This window comes from Triturus cristatus, chromosome 8, assembly GCF_964204655.1.
Source record: "Triturus cristatus chromosome 8, aTriCri1.1, whole genome shotgun sequence".
Lineage (NCBI taxonomy): Eukaryota > Metazoa > Chordata > Amphibia > Caudata > Salamandridae > Triturus > Triturus cristatus.
In genome coordinates, this window is record NC_140591.1 from 1643899650 (window position 1) to 1643919610 (window position 19961).

Below are 19961 nucleotides of genomic sequence, written 5' to 3' on the forward strand. Positions count from 1 at the left end.
TGTCCTCTGTTGCTTTTGGTTAGGGTAGAAAAGGCACGTACTAGGACTGCAGAGGAATCCAGTGCATTCCTTTGGGTTTCGCCTCTGCGCTGAAACCCAACCAAGAGCTATAACCCTTGCTCTGACTAGGATTGTAGGAAAGTCCACATGTGCTTCACTTCCAAGGTCCCACTAGAGCAATAAATGAATGTAAATCACATGTGTACCATCCCTCAGTTTTCTCCTGTCCCCTACACAATTAGGTCAGATTAAGAGCACTAATTTGCTTAATCATACACAAGACTAAAGCACTTCCCAAATAGGCAACACTACAATTCAGCAAACGTCTAAGCAGGCACTTCCCGGCAGTGTAATGTGCTGCCTGTGCTTTGGTGCCTTATCAATGGCTTAAATAAAAATCAATTAAAATACTGTGCCAAAATATGTTTGCCATGGTGGGGGGTTGAGATGTCCTACTAACATAAAATTGTCTCTGGAGGGAGGCTGAGCCTGGCATTGTGCTAAATTGCTGCTTTTTGAGCTCCTTTCAGCAGTCTCATTGTTTGGCTACGAGGACTCTTATGGCGATAACTGTTGCCATGTGTCGTGATTGACCTTAGGCTACTAAATCTGCAACTTTGGAAATCCCCTGTCTTGAAGTGGGTGAGGACGGCTAGATTGAATCTGGGAGAAGAGGGCATTGTGGAAGGCACCAGTAGCACCTGTGAACGAGAAGGGCTGGTGAAGCTTCGGGTGTAGACACGCTGCCAGCAGCCAATGGAGGAGGGGTCAATTCCAGAAATATCTGATGGACAACATTTAACTGGGATCAGTTTAAACCTCTGCAGCTTAACTGGTTGGAAAAAGGGGATGGGAGATGATGGTAGCAGTAAGCCAGCTGTCAAACAAAATACTTAAAAAGCTTGAAAACATTGAAAAAGCATTAATCTGTGGCTGCTTAGATACAATTTGAATGTGTTGAACCTCAAGTGAATAGAATAAAACACAGCAGAGAGAGGGGAAGAAGGACTGGCTAGAGGAACACATGGGGCGTAGGATAAGTTTGAAGTGGGCGACTGGGGCGATGTTGGTGGTAGAAGAAAGGATTGAGGCACTGGAAAATCACAGACACCAATCCAACATTAGGGGTTTGGATATCATGCTGGAGGGTCTGTGATAGAATGATAACAGCAATGTTTTCTGAGTACCTTTCCCATCCTGGGTATTCTGATCCCGACAGTGTACAGACTCCCCTCTGGCAGAGGGAGCTTCCCATAAGAAAGTGGTGGCAGCACTGCCATTGTGACCTGGACGTTGATGACCTTTTTATTGAAAAGATGGTGCTTCTGATTAATGCTTTGCAAATGGAAGGTAGGAGCATTCTCTTGTTCCAAGATTTCAGCTAGATGCTTAATGACAATACAAAGGCACTCCAGACTGTGGCACTAAAACTGCTTGCTTAGGGGGTCACATGCTTCGTAATGTGACTGGGACGACTGAAGGTCGTTAACGAGGCCGGCGAGCATCAAGAAAAGTCCTGGAGTGGTGAATCCGAACTGCTATTTTACAGTAGAGGTTCTGCTATTGAGTTCGACAATATCACTTTATTCCCTTTCTAGGCATATGGGACCAATGGAGGAGGGATGTGGGTTTATAGCACTGATACATGGGTAATATATTGCTATGATTACTTACCAGTAATCCCTATTACTCTTAGTCCTACTCATCCTCGACCCATTCATAACTAATGACGTATTCCACTTGATGGGAAACAAAACAGGAAACGCTTTTAGGCTCCACCCACCCTCCTGTCAGGGGCTATAATTACACAGCCAACAGAAAGCACATCCTGACATACCAAGCCACAAAGGCCTGAACAGGGAGGGCGGGTAGGAAGTATGACTGGGTCGAGGACGAGTAGGACTAAGAGTAATGGGGATTACCGGTAAGTAATCATAGCATTACCTCTACGTCCCTCGTCCTCGACCCAGTCATAACTAATGAGGCATACCAAAACAACTACATAGGAAGGCCTTTGGCAAACCACACAGAGAACACAGACAGAACACAAATCTGGAGTGCAGCAAGTGAAAAATACTTTAATAAATGCTCAGATTCAGGTAGGGGGAATACGCCCCACAGCACGCAACAAACCACAACCAAAATTCGTCCGGTCAGACAAAGCACAATTCAGACGATAATGCTTCACAAAAGTAGTATCAGAGGCCCAAGTCCCAGCCCAACAGATCTCATTTATGTAAACCCCATGAAAAGCAGCCCAGGAAGCAGAAACACCCCTAGTGGAAAGGGGCCTGAACCCCAAAAGGGCAAAGCAAACCCGAGCCCTGATAAGCTAGAGAAATGACAGCCTTGATCCAGCGACCCATAGCAAGACGGGATGCAGTCTTAACCCAACCAGCCAGACCAAAGGTCACAAAGAAAGAGTCCGAAGAGCGAAACCCCGCAGTGCGGGCAACATAAACAGACATCGCACGTCTCACATTCAGGGAGTGAAGCAACCACTCAGCAGGCGAGGAAGGAGAAGGACAGAAACAAGGAAGGATCAACTCCTGCGAGCAATGAAAACGAGAACGAATCTTTGGAACAAACCCAGGATCCAAAAGAAGGATCACCGCGTCATCCAAGAAACGCAAAAAGGGAGGAGAACAACGCAAGGCAGTGAGCTCACCCAACCGCCGAGCAGAATTAACAGGAACCAAAAAAGCCACCTTAAAAGAGAGGAGTTTAAGGTTCACAGTCTCCAAGGGCTCAAAAGGAGAGGACTGCAGAGCACCCAGGACCAAAGAAAGATCCCAAGGAGAAACCGGAGAACGAGTAGACGGAGAGGACAGAGAGAAACTCCGGAACAACCGGGAAACCAACAACCCATCCGAAGACGGGAGTGAAGCCGGATCCCAGAAAGCCCGAACAGCAGCCCACTGCCCCTTCAGAGTAGACAAGGCATGTTTCTTCTGAAACCCATCCAAAAAAAACTGAAGGATAGAAGCGATAGGACAAGAGAACCTCCGACAGATCATCTGGGAAATCCTGGGGGATAGACACAGGGTCAGAGAAGACGGAAACCTGCGACTCAAGGCATCCTCCACCACATTGTCCACACCCCAGATATGCTGAGCAGAGATGGCCAGAAGGAGACACTCCACTCAACCTGCAATTGCACAGGCCACCAGATTCAATGAAGGACTGCGAGTACTGCCCTGGTGGTTGATGTAAGCAACAGTCACTGAGTTGTTGGACCTCACCAGGACATTACACCCCAGTAGATGATCCTGGAAGAAACAAAGAGCACGGACCACTGCAGACAGCTCCCTCCAATTGGATGACCGGCGGGACTCCACCCGGAGCCAACGAGCCTGAACAGACCACTGACCCAGAGTAGCCCCCCAACCGGACGCACTGGCATCCGTCGTCAACACCAATGTAGGCAGCAGGTGAATCCACATCCCCTTGGAGAGATTGGAGGAATCCAGCCACCACTGGAGAGCGGACACCACCTCCAAAGACTCCGGCACAGAGAGAGTATTGCCCTGAACTGGAAACGGCACCCAACATTGAAGATGCCACAGCAGAGGCCGAAGATGAACCCCGGCCCAGGGCACCATGAAGACAGTAGCAGCCATATGACCCTTAACCTCGAGCCACTGAAGGAGGGGAGTCGCAGCCTGGGACAACAACCCCCGCAACAGGCACTGAAGACGCTGAATCCGGGAATCCAGAAGGAACACCTTGCCTCACCAAACTGCACCCGAAAGTCAGGGAGCACCACAGCAGCACAGCCCAACCGGAGCCCACCCGGGCACACCATAATGACAGCGGGATCCGGGCAAGTCAAACGGAGCACTTGGAACCCAACCCGAGTGCTCCTGAGAGATTGCCCCACACGGAGCGCCCAAACCCCACCCCGGGTGCTCCGCAGCAAAGGTCACGCCAGAGCGTCCTGAAACAGCACCGCGGAGCACTCGGGCCAAACCCGAGCACTCCCAAGGAACCACCGCACACGGAGCGCCCGGACCCCACCCGGGGCGCTCTGCAACAAAGGCCGTGCCAGAGCGGTCAGAACAGCACCGCAGAGCACTCGGGACCAAACCCGAGTGCACCCCAGGAAGTACCGCACAAGGAGCGCCTGGACCCCATCCCAGGCACTCCAAAAACATCTACACACCCAGGAAAGCAGCCCACACACGGAGCGCCCGGTCCCCACCCCGGGCGCTCCTTAAAGGTCCGCGTCCGAGCAGCAATGCGCCAGGAGGAAACACCCGATGACGGCAAGAGAGCCAATCATCCAGAAACACTGGGATACGAGGCAAAGACAAGGCACCGCAACAGCGGTGGGTCCCTGTGCAGGGAAGGACTCACCCGGCAGCAGCAGCAGGATCCCAGGAAACCAGCGCAGCCCAGCAGAACTGGCAACGAGGAGCCTGAAGGAGTCCAGGAAACCAAGCAGCCCGACTCGAGGAACTCCCACGAAGGTCCATGAGCACCCCAAGAGCCCAGCAGAGGAGGAAACTACAGGACAACACGAAGCAGGTAAGTGCCCAGCACCTACCCCAGTGGCCCCGTCAGGTCCACTAACAAGGAACAAAACAGGATGTGCTTTCTGTTGGCTGTGTAATTATAGCACCAACACAATAGGAGCCACGGGGGAGAAGAAGGGCCAGGCCGCCCCCCACTCAATACATTATAAACAACAAATAGCCTGACCCGCAGTACACCCAATCCTGAGATACCGACACTTAAATGGTTTCCAATATTTTCCAATTCCCTAGAGTGTTTTCCCTATCACTACTCAAAGAGTCGTGGTGTATCAAATTAAATGTGTCATAAAAACCATCATATCGCGATTTCCACCAAGAAATAGTTAGAAAAAGTGTGAGAAAGGAGAGAGAGCACCTCATGGTAGTAACACCAAGGGGGTTGCTGGCTGGTACTCGCCAGCATACCCACTTATCATCATAGGTCGCTCTTACTCCGTGTAGAAAAAAGAGAGTGTATTCTTTTTATGAAAGAATCTCAACTCCAGTGAAGTGAAATAATAAAAACTCAAATGTAAGTAAACTATCAGTGCCTAGTGCTTTTATACGTGCCCTTTGGACCCCAGTAAGAATATGAAGGTCTAATTCTCACTGTTAAAAACCGGTGAAGCTTACTAGCTTGACATAACTTTATTAAATGCTGTCAGCTTCCACAATTAAAAAATAGTTTCAATCAAACCATAATCAACTCTGTAATGCCAACATGTTTCGTTGCAGAGCCATCACGCAACTTCTTCAGGGCTGTTGGGTCTCCAAATCAACTTCACGTGAGATTCACCTAAAACCTCTGATGGTATAATAAAAGAAGCAAAACCAAAGGGGATGATGGACGGAGTGTTGAACATTGCAAGCACTCACCCCCAGTCAACTGATCTGGGTTTAATCCATCATCATTATTTAGCTCACTCCGCCACCCCAGTTCAGACATAGCCATATGCAAATCAGTCTGACCCTGTGCCTCATTGGAACAGTCCAGCCCGAACTGCCAAGCCATGTCTTCCCTGGACCGAAAACAAGCATCCTGGGACTGGTTTCTGTCTAATCAGCCATCTTCAGCCATGCTAGCTTGAATCCAGTGGCAAAGTGAGCAAGGGACCCACGTCTGGGCATACCCTGCCAACTTAGGGCGAACAAAGCAAAACCAAAGGGGATGATGGACGGAGTGTTGAACATTGCAAGCACTCACCCCCAGTCAACTGATCTGGGTTTAATCCATCATCATTCTTTAGCTCACTCCGCCACCCCAGTTCAGACATGGTCATATGCAAATCAGTCTGACCCTGTGCCTCATGGGAACAGTCCAGCCCAAACTGCCACTGGAATCAAGGTATCCTGGCTGAAGAGGGGTGAAACCCCGAAACCGGTCCTAGGATGCTTGTTTCCAGTCCAGGGAGGACCTGGCTTGGCAGTTCGGGCTGGACTGTACCCATGAGGCACAGGGTCAAGACTGATTTGCATATGGCTGGGTTCAAACTGGAACGGCATGGTGAGCAAAAAAACGATGGATTCAAGCCCAGATCTCTGTACTGGGGTGAATGTATGACATTGTTCTGCATTCTGTCCATCAACTGTTATTTTTGGTATAATAAAAGAAGACACTAGGAATGCCAGTTATAAAATCCGTCTGCCTACTAAGAGGACATAATGTAATCAACATGTTTGTTCTGAAACGTATACACAAATCCATCTTTACCAATTGGTTGCGAAGTCTCCTCGTACCTGCAACCGCCTTCATAGTCTCACTGGGGTCCAAAGGGCACGTATAAAAGCACTAGGCACTGATAGTTTACTTACATTTGAGTTTTTATTATTTCACTTCACTGGGGTTGAGATTCTTTCATAAAAAGAATACACTCTCTGTTTTTCTACACGGAGTAAGAGCGACCTATGATGATAAGTGGGTATACTGGCGAGTATCAGCCAGCAACCCCCTTGGTGTTACTACCATGAGGTGATCTCTCTCCTTTCTCACACTTTTTTTTAACTATTACTTGGTGGAAATCGCGTCATGATGGTTTTTACGACACTTTATTTTGATACACCACGACTCTTTGAGTAGTGATAGGTAACACACTCTAGGGAATTGGAAAATATTGGAAACCCTTTAAGTGTCGGTATCACAGGATTGGGTGTACTGCGGATCAGGCTATTTGTTGTTTATAATGTGTAATTATAGCCCCTGACAGGAGGGTGGGTGGAGCCTAAAAGCGTTTCCTGTTTTGTTTCCTGTCAAGTGGAATACCTCATTAGTTATGACTGGGTCGAGGACGAGGGACATAGAGGTAATGATGTGGTTTCTCCGTCCCTTTCCACTCCCTGATTGACCCAGCCTTTTATACCTTCTTTTCAGCCTTTTCCCTTACTTTCTTGGATTTTGTGTTCTCTCTTCCTCCCTTTTGTTTGCCTTTAGTTCTCATTCTAGCATGTCTTGGTGGGCATTTTGGTATAGGGTCGCCACGTTGAGCACTGTGCAATTGCTCACCTGCTTTAGTACTGGGTTTGTTATAAACAGATCTGCTGTGCCAGGCTATGTGAGAGCTGTATCTGAGGCACATTGTAGTGATAGTTGTATATTGCCTTGCTCTATTCTAACTTCAAATAAAAATGACTTGACACTAAACATCTTTTCTGTAGTGCTTCACCTCTCCTTCGAGTTGGCTTTACACTGTATACCATGCATTACATATAAAATAGAGCTTGATATTCAAGATACTCAAATCTATGCAGTGTGTGCATTAACCCACCAAATGCCATTGTTGTTATTGTAATCTGTGACCGGTATGTTAGTCACAGATTACAGCAGCAGACACTCAGCCTCCTAAGCTTCCTCATTGAGACAGGTGTTTGTATAGTTCAAGTGAAGGTTTCTTAAAGACCTTGGTTTATAGGATGCACTTTTCTTCTTTTGCAACACAGTGACTTCTTTAGACAGATACAAAGGGCTTCCACAATGTTTGTTTTTTTAACCTTTCATAATTTCTTCCTGCCACTGATGGCACCCTACCCCTCACCCTACAAAACATTCCTTTCACTCTAAAACCAGCCCCTCATTCACCACACCGGTTGCATCATTCCACAATGCTAGTTGAGAATTATTCTTGCATTTGCATTTTTCTTCAGGTCTAAGTGACTCACATTTTCATAACTTTCTGTGAGCTTTCTGAACAGAGATCGCTATTAGGAGAGGCTGCAGCTCCAACTTTATTCCGACTGCCATAAAATACTGCTGCCACGGTCAAGAAAACCAGAAGATAAGGCAAGCCAACTAGCGCCAGCACAGCGCTACACTGTGCTTCTGCCTTCTCTGTGCACTTGTGAGGGAGGCGGAGACTGTGAGCTGCTTGTTACTAGCACAAAGCCCCGCTGAACAGACCCCCTCGCCCTTATTGCCTGAGAGAAGGCGAGGCGCCGTAGAGTCTGGCGGCTACAGCACCACTAAAGGGCAATGGATGCCAGCTGCAGGAATGGCTCTCTAGAAAGAAATGTAAACAGCAAACAGACACCTACTTAAATCCCATAGAGACTTAACATTATTCTGGGTTCAGCTTTAGGGGGGCCAGGCAGAAATATAGGGGTGCCAGGACCCGCTGGGCCCCCACCCCCGTGGCTACGGCCCTGCTCCCGAAACCTGAATTTGTAAACCCGCGTGTTTAGTGGCCTCAATGTTGTTTCTGATAAAGGCTGACTCTGCACTGTCTCATGATCTCACCCATGCTGGTGCTGGAATTCCTGGTGAGAATGTAGTCATGTGGTTGATATTATAAACATCTGTGATACCCTATATATGTACATCCTGCCCTGCATTAGGGAGCGTTCCTCCAGGTGCAGGAGGATCCCTTTGTTGGACAAATTTGTGACTCACAGAGTATTAACTTTTGCGACAAGTACTTTTTCGACTTAATTAAATGTGAGTTTTTTCGACACAATCTTCAGTCTGTTTAACCCTCAGCTCTGGGAGGAGAGCGATTAGGCATTTCCTCATGGAGTCCCTTTTAACCACGTGTGACCTCTTGCAGGAGCCGAGGCTTGGAGAAGCACTGGCCTTTACCTCTAGCCAAAGCAGAAAGCATCCATCTCATTCCCACCACCAGCCATCGGAAAACAGCTGAAGGTAAGACACTGCTTGTCATGGAAAGAGCTGCCATTGGCTGCTATCTCAACCGTGGGGTCTGTGAAGGGAATATTGTGTCCCTACTAGGTTAGGCTATGCTCCCTGAATATCAGAGCGAGAAGATAGAGGCATAGCAATATTGAGGACAAAACACTGAATTCAAAATACCAAAAGGTAAATAAGTATAGATTGTATATACCTAAATCCACATATAGATAGATAGATAGATAGATAGATAGATAGATAGATAGATAGATAGATAGATAGATAGATAGATAGATAGATAGATAGATAGATAGATAGATAGATAGATAGATAGATAGATAGATAGATAGATAGATAGATAGATAGACCTTAACAATATATATCTTCAAGGTACGTAGATGTGGAGTTAGTAATAATTAATGTAAACTTCCTCTATATGCACTTACCTTTCGATATTTTGTCCTTCAATATTCTGTTCATGTTATTCTTGTATGCCGATATTATTGGCTTTGATGTTTATTAGTGCAATCCTAGGTTGGATAAACCCAGTGAGCAGTCCACCACACTGCTATAAGGATACCCCTCTGAGAGCAGAGTCTTGGATTCACATGACTGCGTGAAGCCCAGTGGAGTTTCCATTTTCTGTGTGCGGTCTCATGGCTCATACTCATGGCTCTTCATGTGAAATAGAAGCTTGCCCCATTCACATGCTATGACTTAGTCTCCTCACCAAATATGTGCACCCCAGCCACGCTGCCTTAATGTGTCTGTGATCCATTGGTCCGGATGTGATTCCTACACAATGGCAGACATTCTTCACAGAGTCCCCATTAAAGAAATATTGTAATCCATTGGGGAAGAATTAAAGCCATGCCTCTGTCCACATTCTGACTGCAACTGCCTCATCTCATAGGTACAGATTGGATGCCAATCAGACGACCTTAGTGATAAAGACACACTCTTTCGCCCGCCGGTAGTCATCAGGCTCTACGAGGTTAAGAGCCAGAAGATTGCCATCTCCAACCTGTGGGGCGGCCTCATCTATATCCTGGTGCCAGCCCGATGCCAGCTTGGACCTTTATCAGTCACCATTAAAGGAGCAGTGCGAGCACCCTTCTACAAGCATGGTGTGTATTGTGCTCATAACGTGGGTAGAACACAGGGCATAGCCACCGTTACTATGATCAACTAATGAAGGATTATGTGGGCTGATTACTTAATGTTTGCTACCAGGAGGGACTGTTACATGCAGGTTGGTTTTGAGGGGTGAGATTATGGGTTTAGGGAGACTTCTCAAAATGGCATTTCCACTGTCTATATGTGAGAGCTCCAAAGATATGAAGTCCACTGCAGGGATGACGTTTTTCCTTTTATGTAGGCTATGTGGTTGGTATTTGTCTGATTTTGATAAATTATTGATATGATCAATGGAATTCATGGAGCTGTGAACTGAAAATACTGGAGAACTTGGTTTCTTAAGGCGACTAATACATTTTGTACAGGTGGGTGGGGATTTCAGGAATCAAGTAGTATGAATTCATTCATCATAGAGTTCAGTTTCAGAGAGAAGGATGATGTCCAATTGGTAATCTTTTGAGGAAGACTTTCAGGTTCCTTACTCTTGAGGGATTATAATCTCTTAGATGAAGCTGAGTCTCATCAGCATATCAGTGCAATGCAATATTCGCATTGTGAGACATTGCTAGTGAGGTCTCCATGTAAGGGCTGCATCGATGCAGGAGAGAGACGATCCTGGTGCTACACAACAGTTTAAGGTGTACGTTAATAACTCAAAGGAGTCAAGCTTAATGAGTTGTGTTCTAGCAGACTGGAACATCTGCAACTAATCGAGGGCTGATCCTCCTAGTCCTCTTCTGGGCAAGAAGATGTTCATCAAGGTTGTGTGGTTAACAGTGTTGAATGCTGCCCGCAGGGATCAGCTTCGTCCAGGATTTCGATGATATCCTCTATATGGTGCGGAGAGTGTATGATTCCAGGCTGTTTCTGACAGAGTCTGGAATTAATTGTGTTCAGGAGCTCACTCCTAGGTCTACATGTAGTGAGTTTGACATCTTGAGTAGAAGGATAACTGTCGTCTCCAGTAAGATCTCTTCCACTGATGGCGTTACTATTTTGAGGTGTGAGGCCCAGCCCAGGTTTTGATCAAGCATTCCGGCAGATGCTCTTCTCCATGACTTCATGGATTTGGGGTTACATAATTTTATGGAGTTCGTCCATTTTAAGAGGTTGTTGATATTTCATATATAGGCGTCTAATATTTCCAATATAGGGGGCTGGCAAAGGTTTTGGTTGAAATACTTGTGCATCGTCTCAATTTCTATTATGAGGAATTCTGCTATTGTCTCTGCCTTCACTTTCAATGTTTGAATCTTAGGTTGTTTGATAGGTTGGAGCAGAGCCTAATGGTTTGGAATAGGAGTCTAGGCCTGATATTTGCTTCTCTGATCTTGTTTCTGATGACAAAGGGGTTTTTCACCTTGAGAACTTTGTGCCCTATCTAGAGTTTACAGCGTGGGACGCTCTTTCACTAACGAGGCAGACGTCCTGTCTGCCGTACTGCGTAATAGCCTATGGTACTGTTAACATGGTAGAGAGGATATCCGTCGGTTTTGACGGAGTATCCCGTCTGCCAAACTCTCAGTAAGAAACCAAGACCTCGATTACAAGTTGCCCGGTTAATTTCGCCAAGCGAATAAATCCCTATTTATGCACAGGACGGAATTAAGAGTTTGGTTTTATTTAACACATCCGATATTTATTAGATGTGTTAAAAAAAGGAACATTCCTTAAATCTCAGCAGGTCAAACCTGCCGAAATTTAACAGGGGACATGTGTATGGTATTAACCCTGCCATTAGTATTTTGGTGAGTTAAACCCCAAAATATGCATGTTATTCCCCAATAGCTTGTAATAGATGCTATTTATTGCACCCAAAAAATAACGAATTCCATGGTATTGTTATTTACCTGGTGTGATAAATAGCACCTTTTCTTGTGATCGGGCCTTTAGTGTCAATACATAATTAGGAGGGCATGGATACTTGGATTGGTTGCTTTGAGATTTTTTTCTGCACAGATGTTCACTACTTCTTTAACATAACATGTGTATTTGTAAATCACACGTTAACCCAGAAGGATATCTTGCCACTGAATAACATATGTTTATTGTTACCCAACGGTACTCATTTTCTCAACCTTAGAAGGATTAAAGGCTGAGTGGACCTGCCAGGATTTAAACCTGTGACCATGAGGTTAAACATAGGCCCCTACGGTAGATGCATAAGTCCATTAAGCCACCAGACCATGCGGATGATTTTCTCTGACTGAAAAAATTGCTCAAAGGTCAGTCTGGCATTCAGGGGCAGTTGTGGGACCTCAGCTTTGCCACAGTTGTTTTTGCTTATGTTCAGAGGTTTAGTTCATAGGGTATATAGAGAGCAACTCACATCTTTACCTTGCTGCTGGTTAGCTCTGGTGTTCTGATTGAACAACAAGTACATAAACATCATCTTTGATTCTGCTGCAGGAGAAACCACCGAGTCTGCCTGGCTGGACACTGTCCGGCACTACCCTGCCCCTTGGGCAGAGTTTGCCACTGAGAACATCATCCTCACCGTCCCTGCGGAGCAGGCCCTAACAGTGGAGAAGCCCAGCGCCCTGATGTCCATGTGGGACCGCATGATGGAAGCGATTGCTGAGCTGGCTGCCATACCTTTCCCCTTCTTGAGGCCAGAGAGAATTGTGGCAGATGTCCAAATGTCAGCAGGTAAGTTCTCCACCCAGGTACTTCCCTCCTGCACATTGCCAGCTCCAGTTCTGTCACACGTGGCACCAGTGGTAGGACGAGTGCATGCCACACACCCTGGCCAGTGTAGAGTTTACCCTGACTATTTGAGTGTCCACAGTGTACTTGGCACTTGCAATCACAGCACATTCCAGGGTCTGAAGGTTACTTTGTAATCAATGATTAGAAAGGTGGCATCAGAAGATTCATCAGATTTAGATCTAAATATAAAATGAAATAACATTGCTCCAGCCTAAAAGATCAAGCTTTACTTCACACTCTGTGGGGCAGAGGGAGTCACTATTTTGCGTTTTTCAAGAATATGTTCAGTTATTTCCAAGTATAAAACGAGCCTCCGTCTACAAATACAGACCACAGTAATATATCTGCCTATCCTGGCCAGGCCTCTGAGGGTACAAAGAGCCGGTACTTGGCTGGGAGCAATACTTTGAAATCTATTACCACAGACTGCATCGGAGGCTTGGTTGTCTTGCTTTCAAACGCATGGAGACCTTCTGTTGTTAAAGTCTCACAAGGCTTTTCTCCATCTTTGCTTTTTCCAGCCATGTCTGCTCTAAGCAAAGCCTTTTATCCAATCCCACAGCTCATCCACTACTTCCAGGTAGATCAGCAGGTCTGAGAGTCAGATCCGCTCATCTTTTCATTCTTGTGTGTGACAGGGACTGGTCAATGAGGTCTCAGAGAGGTGGCAAACTCCTTGCACACAACTCTAGTGCATTATTGTCTCACACATTTCCATACTTCTTCTACGACTTCATTGCCCAGTCCCACTATGAAGCAGATCAGTCGGGGAGGCCATTACTCCACTTAATGTCCCCCAATGCTCCTCAGTCGTGTAAGGGGAAGCCAGTGATGTGCCTTGTCACACTGTGTGTGAGGAATCTTCCTCCGATGGATTCTGTCCTACCATCATGCAAGAGCCTAGATTGTACAATATAGGTTTAATGATTATGAGGTCTATTAGGACGCCCGCCCGCCATCCCAGTGGAAACGGGACCAGCCGCCAGGCATGCGGCGGTCCTGCAGCCCTGATTAGGATGCGACCGCAGATTAGGATGCGACCGCCACCCTGGCGGTCGTATCCTGCATCCTTGACATTGTGGTGGGTGCTGCGTACAGCAGCACCCGCCGCAATGCCAAAATAGCATGTTGTGCTTTTGCATGCACAGTGTGGCAGGCACCGCGCGGTGCCTGCCACCTTGTGCATGCAAATGGAGGAGGGTACCATGGGTAAGTTTCCCCAGTGCACAGCTGACCCCCCTGGGGCCCACAACGGGCCCTCAAAGCCAGTCTCCGCCTGCCTTTTTGCAGCGGTAAATCCACCACGGAGAGCCAGGTGGAGAGGAACATTGTAATCACTACAACGGGGCCTGTAAGACACCGTCGCAATCATAGCATGGTTCTGGGTTCCGCAAGGCAGGCGGAAAAGGACCGCCTTGCGGAACCGTGGCGGTAAGTCTTTCCGACCGCCGCGTAATGATAGTGATTCCCACCGCCATCATAATGTGGCAATGGGTAAATCACCTTTCGATGGCGAGCAGATCGCCACCGCCGGGCCAGAGGTGGCGATCCGCCCGCCATCCTAATAGACCCCTATATTTCAATCTGCTGCATTTACACCGTCTACTCATAACATTTCAGAGACTGTTTTTCTATCGCCGCACTTCCATTCTGTTCTATTCCATGTGAAGCCTTGGATCTAGCCCCATGGCTCCTGACTCTGACACCCTATGCACCTGCCACTCTCTGTAACATCCCCAAAATACTATATTACCAGTTAAGATGTGGCTGCCTCACAAAAGGCACACAAGACCTCATGGTGCTTGGACTGTGGCCACAGCAGGACATGATCATTCCAAAGGCCTGGAGAAGCCTCTCTCACAAAATTAGCCTCAGGATTTTATGAAGGGCATTCCGTGAATGATATCTCCATGTCTGGGCCACACAGAGCTTCAAAGAACTGTTCCTCAGGCTAAAGATCGATGACCCTAAGAGAGGAGAATTTGTGGGGCAGCTGTAGCAATGACGTTCATTTTTTAAGTTTCAAGAGGTCACTCAAGAGTCTACGCTGTATTGCAATCAGACATGTATTTTGAAGCTTTTTGCACCAGGACATCAGATTGGCACATCTTATGACTCAATGATGTCAGGCTCATGGCACGCCATCCTCCATCTTTGGAAATATGTCTTGCAGCTGACCCTTGCCTGGGCTTCCCTGTGAAGGCTACAAATGCCAATCAGGTATCACCCAATTGCACATATACTTGGAAGTGTCAGAGAACATTCACTGGAGCCTAGTTAACCGGGCCTGGTACACTACAGGGCACAGATTTAGAAAGGTTTTGTATCAGGTCTGTGTTACTTTTCTGGCGCAAACACAAGGCAATATTTTTGGGGGGATTTACAAACCAACGCCGATTGGTATTAGCGTTGGTTTGGAAGAAAAAGTCATGCAAACCAGCATGATGTTCTGCTTGGCATTAGTCTGTGTAAGGGGGCATTCCATGGGTGGTACCTGGCTGTTCACATGGAACCACCCATGTTTTGTGATGCAAAACCCTACATACCAAAGATAGAAGACAGGGTTTTGCACCAAAAATTAACATCACTTGAAACAGGTGTTAAAATGAGAAAGGCTTTCATTTATGCATTCCAACTTTGCATGTGTAGTGCACTGTATGGAATACATACAAAGTAGGAAAAGTTTTAAATTCAGTCTAACCATAGTATTGTGTACTGGAAGGGCATACAAAACCTATGCTAGACTCTCACACATACCTTTACACTTTTGTGCAAAGGTGGCTGCGTGATGCTCGGCAGCAAAATCCTGCATCGGCGCTAGGAAAAGGGAAGGACAGTGCCATATGTCTGTAGATACAGCGATCTCCTGCTCTCTCCTAGTCACACAAGGCAGCGCAGCAACTTTGATCACTGAGTTATGTGACATTTTTGTAAATTTGGGCCCAGGGAAAAAAAAAAACAGCAGCATCAGTTCAAAAATGTGCAAAAAGCTGTGAGGGGTCATCCTGTAAAAATGTTTTTTCCCTTGGCTGGCCTGTGGCACCTACAGGACTGGACCCTATTTGGGAACATCCTACACTGGACGTACCCTTACCCAGGGCTCTCTGCAGTGTCTTATTAGAACAGATCAAGATGCGCTAACAGGGCAGAGCACTACCATACCCTATGGCGGTCACTCCTTCAGAGGAACCAGGAGTTATCAAGGGTGGGAGAACCTGTTTTATCCAAGGCACAGACCAGCCTCTTTAATTCCAAGGTGGTCTGGTGAGGGGTTCACCCCCTGTATTTACAAAGAGCTGCTTCCAAGTGTTATTCATACTGACCAAGATACATAATTTGGATTATTTGGTTTAGTATTAATGTGTGCAACCCCCTGATGTGTGTTCAGCTACGGTATCCTCAAACCAGTTTAAGGAGATCACACGTATGAGCCCCACAGGTCCAAATATGTCTTTGATTGTTAAATAAGGAGGAAGCGAAGTGGGACCACGGATATCATCTCTCACTTCTGACAGAAAACAAATCTGTTCCTCTGTAGACTCTCAGAAAGAGACACAGCAGCACAGACTGTTGTTTGAGTGTACAAAGATGTTGTCCATGTGCAGTGTTTGGGTGGTTCTTCTGCTGGATTCAGTTACAGTCATCTTTTGGCTTCTCATTTCAGGCTCGATGCATGCTGGCTATCCCATCATGGGCCTCGCAGAAAAGTATAAGGAATTCCTTAAAGTAGAGTTAAATACTGCAGGAAACTGGGGTCCCATCCACGAGTTGGGGCACAATCGGCAAGTCTGGAACTGGAACATCAGCCCTAACACCGATGAGGCCACCTGCAACCTTTGGTCCGTCTACGTGAGCGAGAAGGTGCTGAAGGTCACGAGGAGCAAAGCTCACAGGAACCTTGAGTCACAAATAAGAGAGAAGACCATCAAGGACTACATCCAGAAAGGGGCCAAGCTGGAGGATTGGAACGACTGGACAGCTCTGGAGACGTATCTGCAGGTGAGACTTGAGGGAAATGGCTGAAATCATATGGGTTCTGCAGTCTGTGGAGGTGTCATCTCCAGAATAACCCTCTTGGTAATCTTCCATACCCAGGACCTTCCACTCCCTGACACCTGGCACTCAGTTCTCTTCATCACAAAGGCAGTAGTCAAGTTTGAGCAAACTCAAACCATTATCTGGCATGTGCTCCCTCTTGAAAAAAATACCAATTTGCCCAACTGGGATAATATTTTAAACTACTGAATAAACAAATAAGTGAGGGCCACCTACCATTTTTATCAAATGAAAAAGATGTATTCAGTCTAAACTATTAATCACAAAGTGAAATCCATTTATCACTTCATTATGGCCATCTAGCATATGTAAAGTATTCACCTTTGCTTTTAGAGTAGGTGAGTAACTCTGTGATAAGTCAAGTAGTGATCCTTTGCCTTCACAGTGGTAAGAGGCGCAGCGCCGCTCCCAATTCTGCATGCGATCTGAATGAAACACTGAAGCCCAATGTGGGATCCAGAAATGAAATCCAATTGTTCAGGCCACATTTTATTGAAAAGCTGCAGTGTGCTGTGGGAGCCTAGCATTCAATCAATCAATCAGTTATTTATAAAGCGCGGCAAATCACTTGTGAGGGTCTCAAGCCACTGTAGTTGCTAGCTGCTGTTTGGTGGTTTATTCATTCGGACAGTCAGGTCTTGAGTTCTTTCCTGAATTGCTGGAGCGATGGGTGGTTCTGAGGTGCAGGGGAAGGCGGTTCCAATTTTTGTCGCCAGGTGGGAGAAAGAGCGTCCGATACTGTTGGTCAAATGGATCCAGGGGGTGTCTGCGAGGTATTGGGGGGCAGATAGTAGGTGTCTGGTCGGTTGGTGGAAGGTCCTGTGTGTGTTGATGTATGCTGGTCCTTCATTAAGCAGGGCTTTGTATGTGTGGGTCAGCATCTTGTAACATGATAGTTCAAAAATATCATATGAATAGACCTAATACGAAACAAGACAGCCCCCAAAATAATATTTTTTTAAATGTCTCTCCTGGACTGTTAGGGATAAAACAACCACCAAAAGGTGAAAAGGTCTTACCTTTCTTGAACAGGGATGATATAGACTTGATAATGCTCCAGGAAACATGCCAATCCTCATGGCGACTGGCTACCGTGGTCAAAAGATGGTGGACACGGTTCACTGACAAAATATCGACCGCCAAAATATCCCCATACACAAATATCGAGACATAAATATCGATTTCAAAAATATCGACATCCTATATTTATAATTGGAACTACAAAAATATTGAAAATAAAATATCAATGTACAAAATATAGATGTACAAAATATAGATTTTTTAATTTATATACAAAATAATGTCAAATATATTAAATGATAAAATTAAGTTAAAAAATTGTTTACATTCAGGTGCCGATTCCGATCCTGGAAAACCCAGGTACGAATGGTCGTACGGAGCGTATTCTCCGTACGACTCGTACCCGGGAAATCCACCTTACAAACCAGTAAGTACGAATTGTAAAAAACTACGTGCGGCTAAAAAATACCCACAATTCCGATCCGGGACATCGCGTACGTGACGTCCAGACGGAGTCAGGCAGCGTTTTACGGACCAGCAAGTACGATTCGTGCCTACGTCACTCCGCACGGCTCATTTTTTACGGCAGCCAAAAACTCCCGGGAAATTGAGGACGACGCGAAGAAGGAGCACCGGTACGCCACGGACAGCCATGGACCCCATCCTATGTGTCATCTCGGCCCTCCTAGCCTATGACGTGGTGCACCGAAACCGCCTCGCACGCCGCAGAAAGTCAGCACAACACCCAGGGGCAAAGGGGGGGCGAGGGGCAGGAAACATAACCCCTACCTAATTTTAAAAATACCATATACTGTACATACATTACCTCCAGGGTCTGGTCACTTCAGGGGGCGTGTCCACCAATCGCTGCGTCCCGCTACAACGGCAGTGGGCGTGTACGCGTACCCGTCACCACTACAATGGTGGTACGGGCCGTACCCACGCTTTGAGGGCATGGGTATGGCACGTCAAACACCTACATCACCACTATAATGGTGGTGCGGGCCGTACCCACGCTCTGAGGGCGTGTGTACGGCCCGTACCACCATTGTAGTGGTGATGTAGGGGTACGCGTGGTACGGGCCGTACCCACACTTTTAGGGCGTGGGTACGGCGCGTACACCTACATCACCACTACAATGGTGGTACGGGCCGTATCCACGCTCTGAGGGCGTGTGTACAGCCTGTACCACCATTGTAGTGGTGATGTAGGGGTACGTATGGTACGGGCCGTACCCACGCTTTGAGGGCGTGGGTACGGCCCGTACACCTACATCACCACTACCATGGTGGTACGGGCCATACCCACGTTCTGAGGGCGTGGGTACGGCCCGTACCACCATGGTAGTGGTGATGTAGGGGTACGCGTGGTAAGGACCGTACCCAACCTATGAATGCGGGGGTACGGACCGCATCACCCGTACCCCTAGGGCACCAGTACATTTGTGATACAAGGCGTACACACACCACGAATGTTGCCTCAGGGCCTGGTGCAGCATACAACCAGTATATTGGGGTGTGTTCATGGCCAGGATAGCAGTGTACTGCACCAAGGGTGCGGGTGGGTGGGTGGGTGTCTGCCTAGGATTCCCAGCAGTGGACAAAGACATGTGAGGTGTCGGTGCAGAGGAATACCAGCAGTGGACAGAGACATGTGAGGGGTGGGTGCCTAGCACTCCCAGCAGTGGACAGAGACATGTGAGGGGTGGGTGCCTATCACTCCCAGCAGTGGACAGAGACATGTGAGGGGTGGGTGCCTATCACTCCCAGCAGTGGACAGAGACATGTGAGGGGTGGGTGCCTATCACTCCCAGCAGTGGACAGAGACATGTGAGGGGTGGGCGCAGAGGAATACCAGCAGTGGGCATAGACATGTGAGGGGTGGGTGCCTATCACTCCCAGCAGTGGACAGAGACATGTGAAGGGTGGGTGCCTATCACTCCCAGCAGTGGACAGAGACATGTGAGGGGTGGGTGCAGAGGAATACCAGCAGTGGACAGAGACATGTGAGGGGTGGGTGCCTATCACCCCCAGCAGTGGACAGAGATATGTGAGGGGTGGGTGCCTATCACTCCCAGCAGTGGACAGAGACATGGGGGTGTGTACATCATTATCAGATGACCACAACTCCATGGGTGTATGTACGCATTCCTAATGTTCAACTATGTTGAGAGTGCCATAACAACACATCACTGACAGCAGTGTCCCACTCCCATTAGGATGGATGTCTTTCCCCCACTGCATGACACACCACATGTGGGTGTGAGGACAAATGACGCATGCAGACCCACCCCTGGCGGATGCAGCACAATACACACACAGAGATCATGCCACAAGGCTGTATAGTCATGTCAATGCCTACTAAACTAAGAGAGCCAAAGGGAACACATACTGTCACACACATCCCAGGA

General features: G+C 47.2%; 1 pseudogene across 1 annotated transcript in view; it reads left to right on the forward strand.

Moving 5' to 3' along the window:
• The window catches only part of LOC146808481 (TRPM8 channel-associated factor homolog), a 213366-nt pseudogene extending 196869 nt beyond the window's left edge, over positions 1-16497 (forward strand). Inside the window, exons 4-7 of the transcript XR_014967571.1 lie at positions 8549-8643; positions 9542-9755; positions 12175-12414; positions 16139-16497. The product of XR_014967571.1 is annotated as a TRPM8 channel-associated factor homolog (transcript). The remainder of the gene's footprint in view (positions 1-8548; positions 8644-9541; positions 9756-12174; positions 12415-16138) is intronic.
• Positions 16498-19961: the final 3464 nt, after the last annotated feature.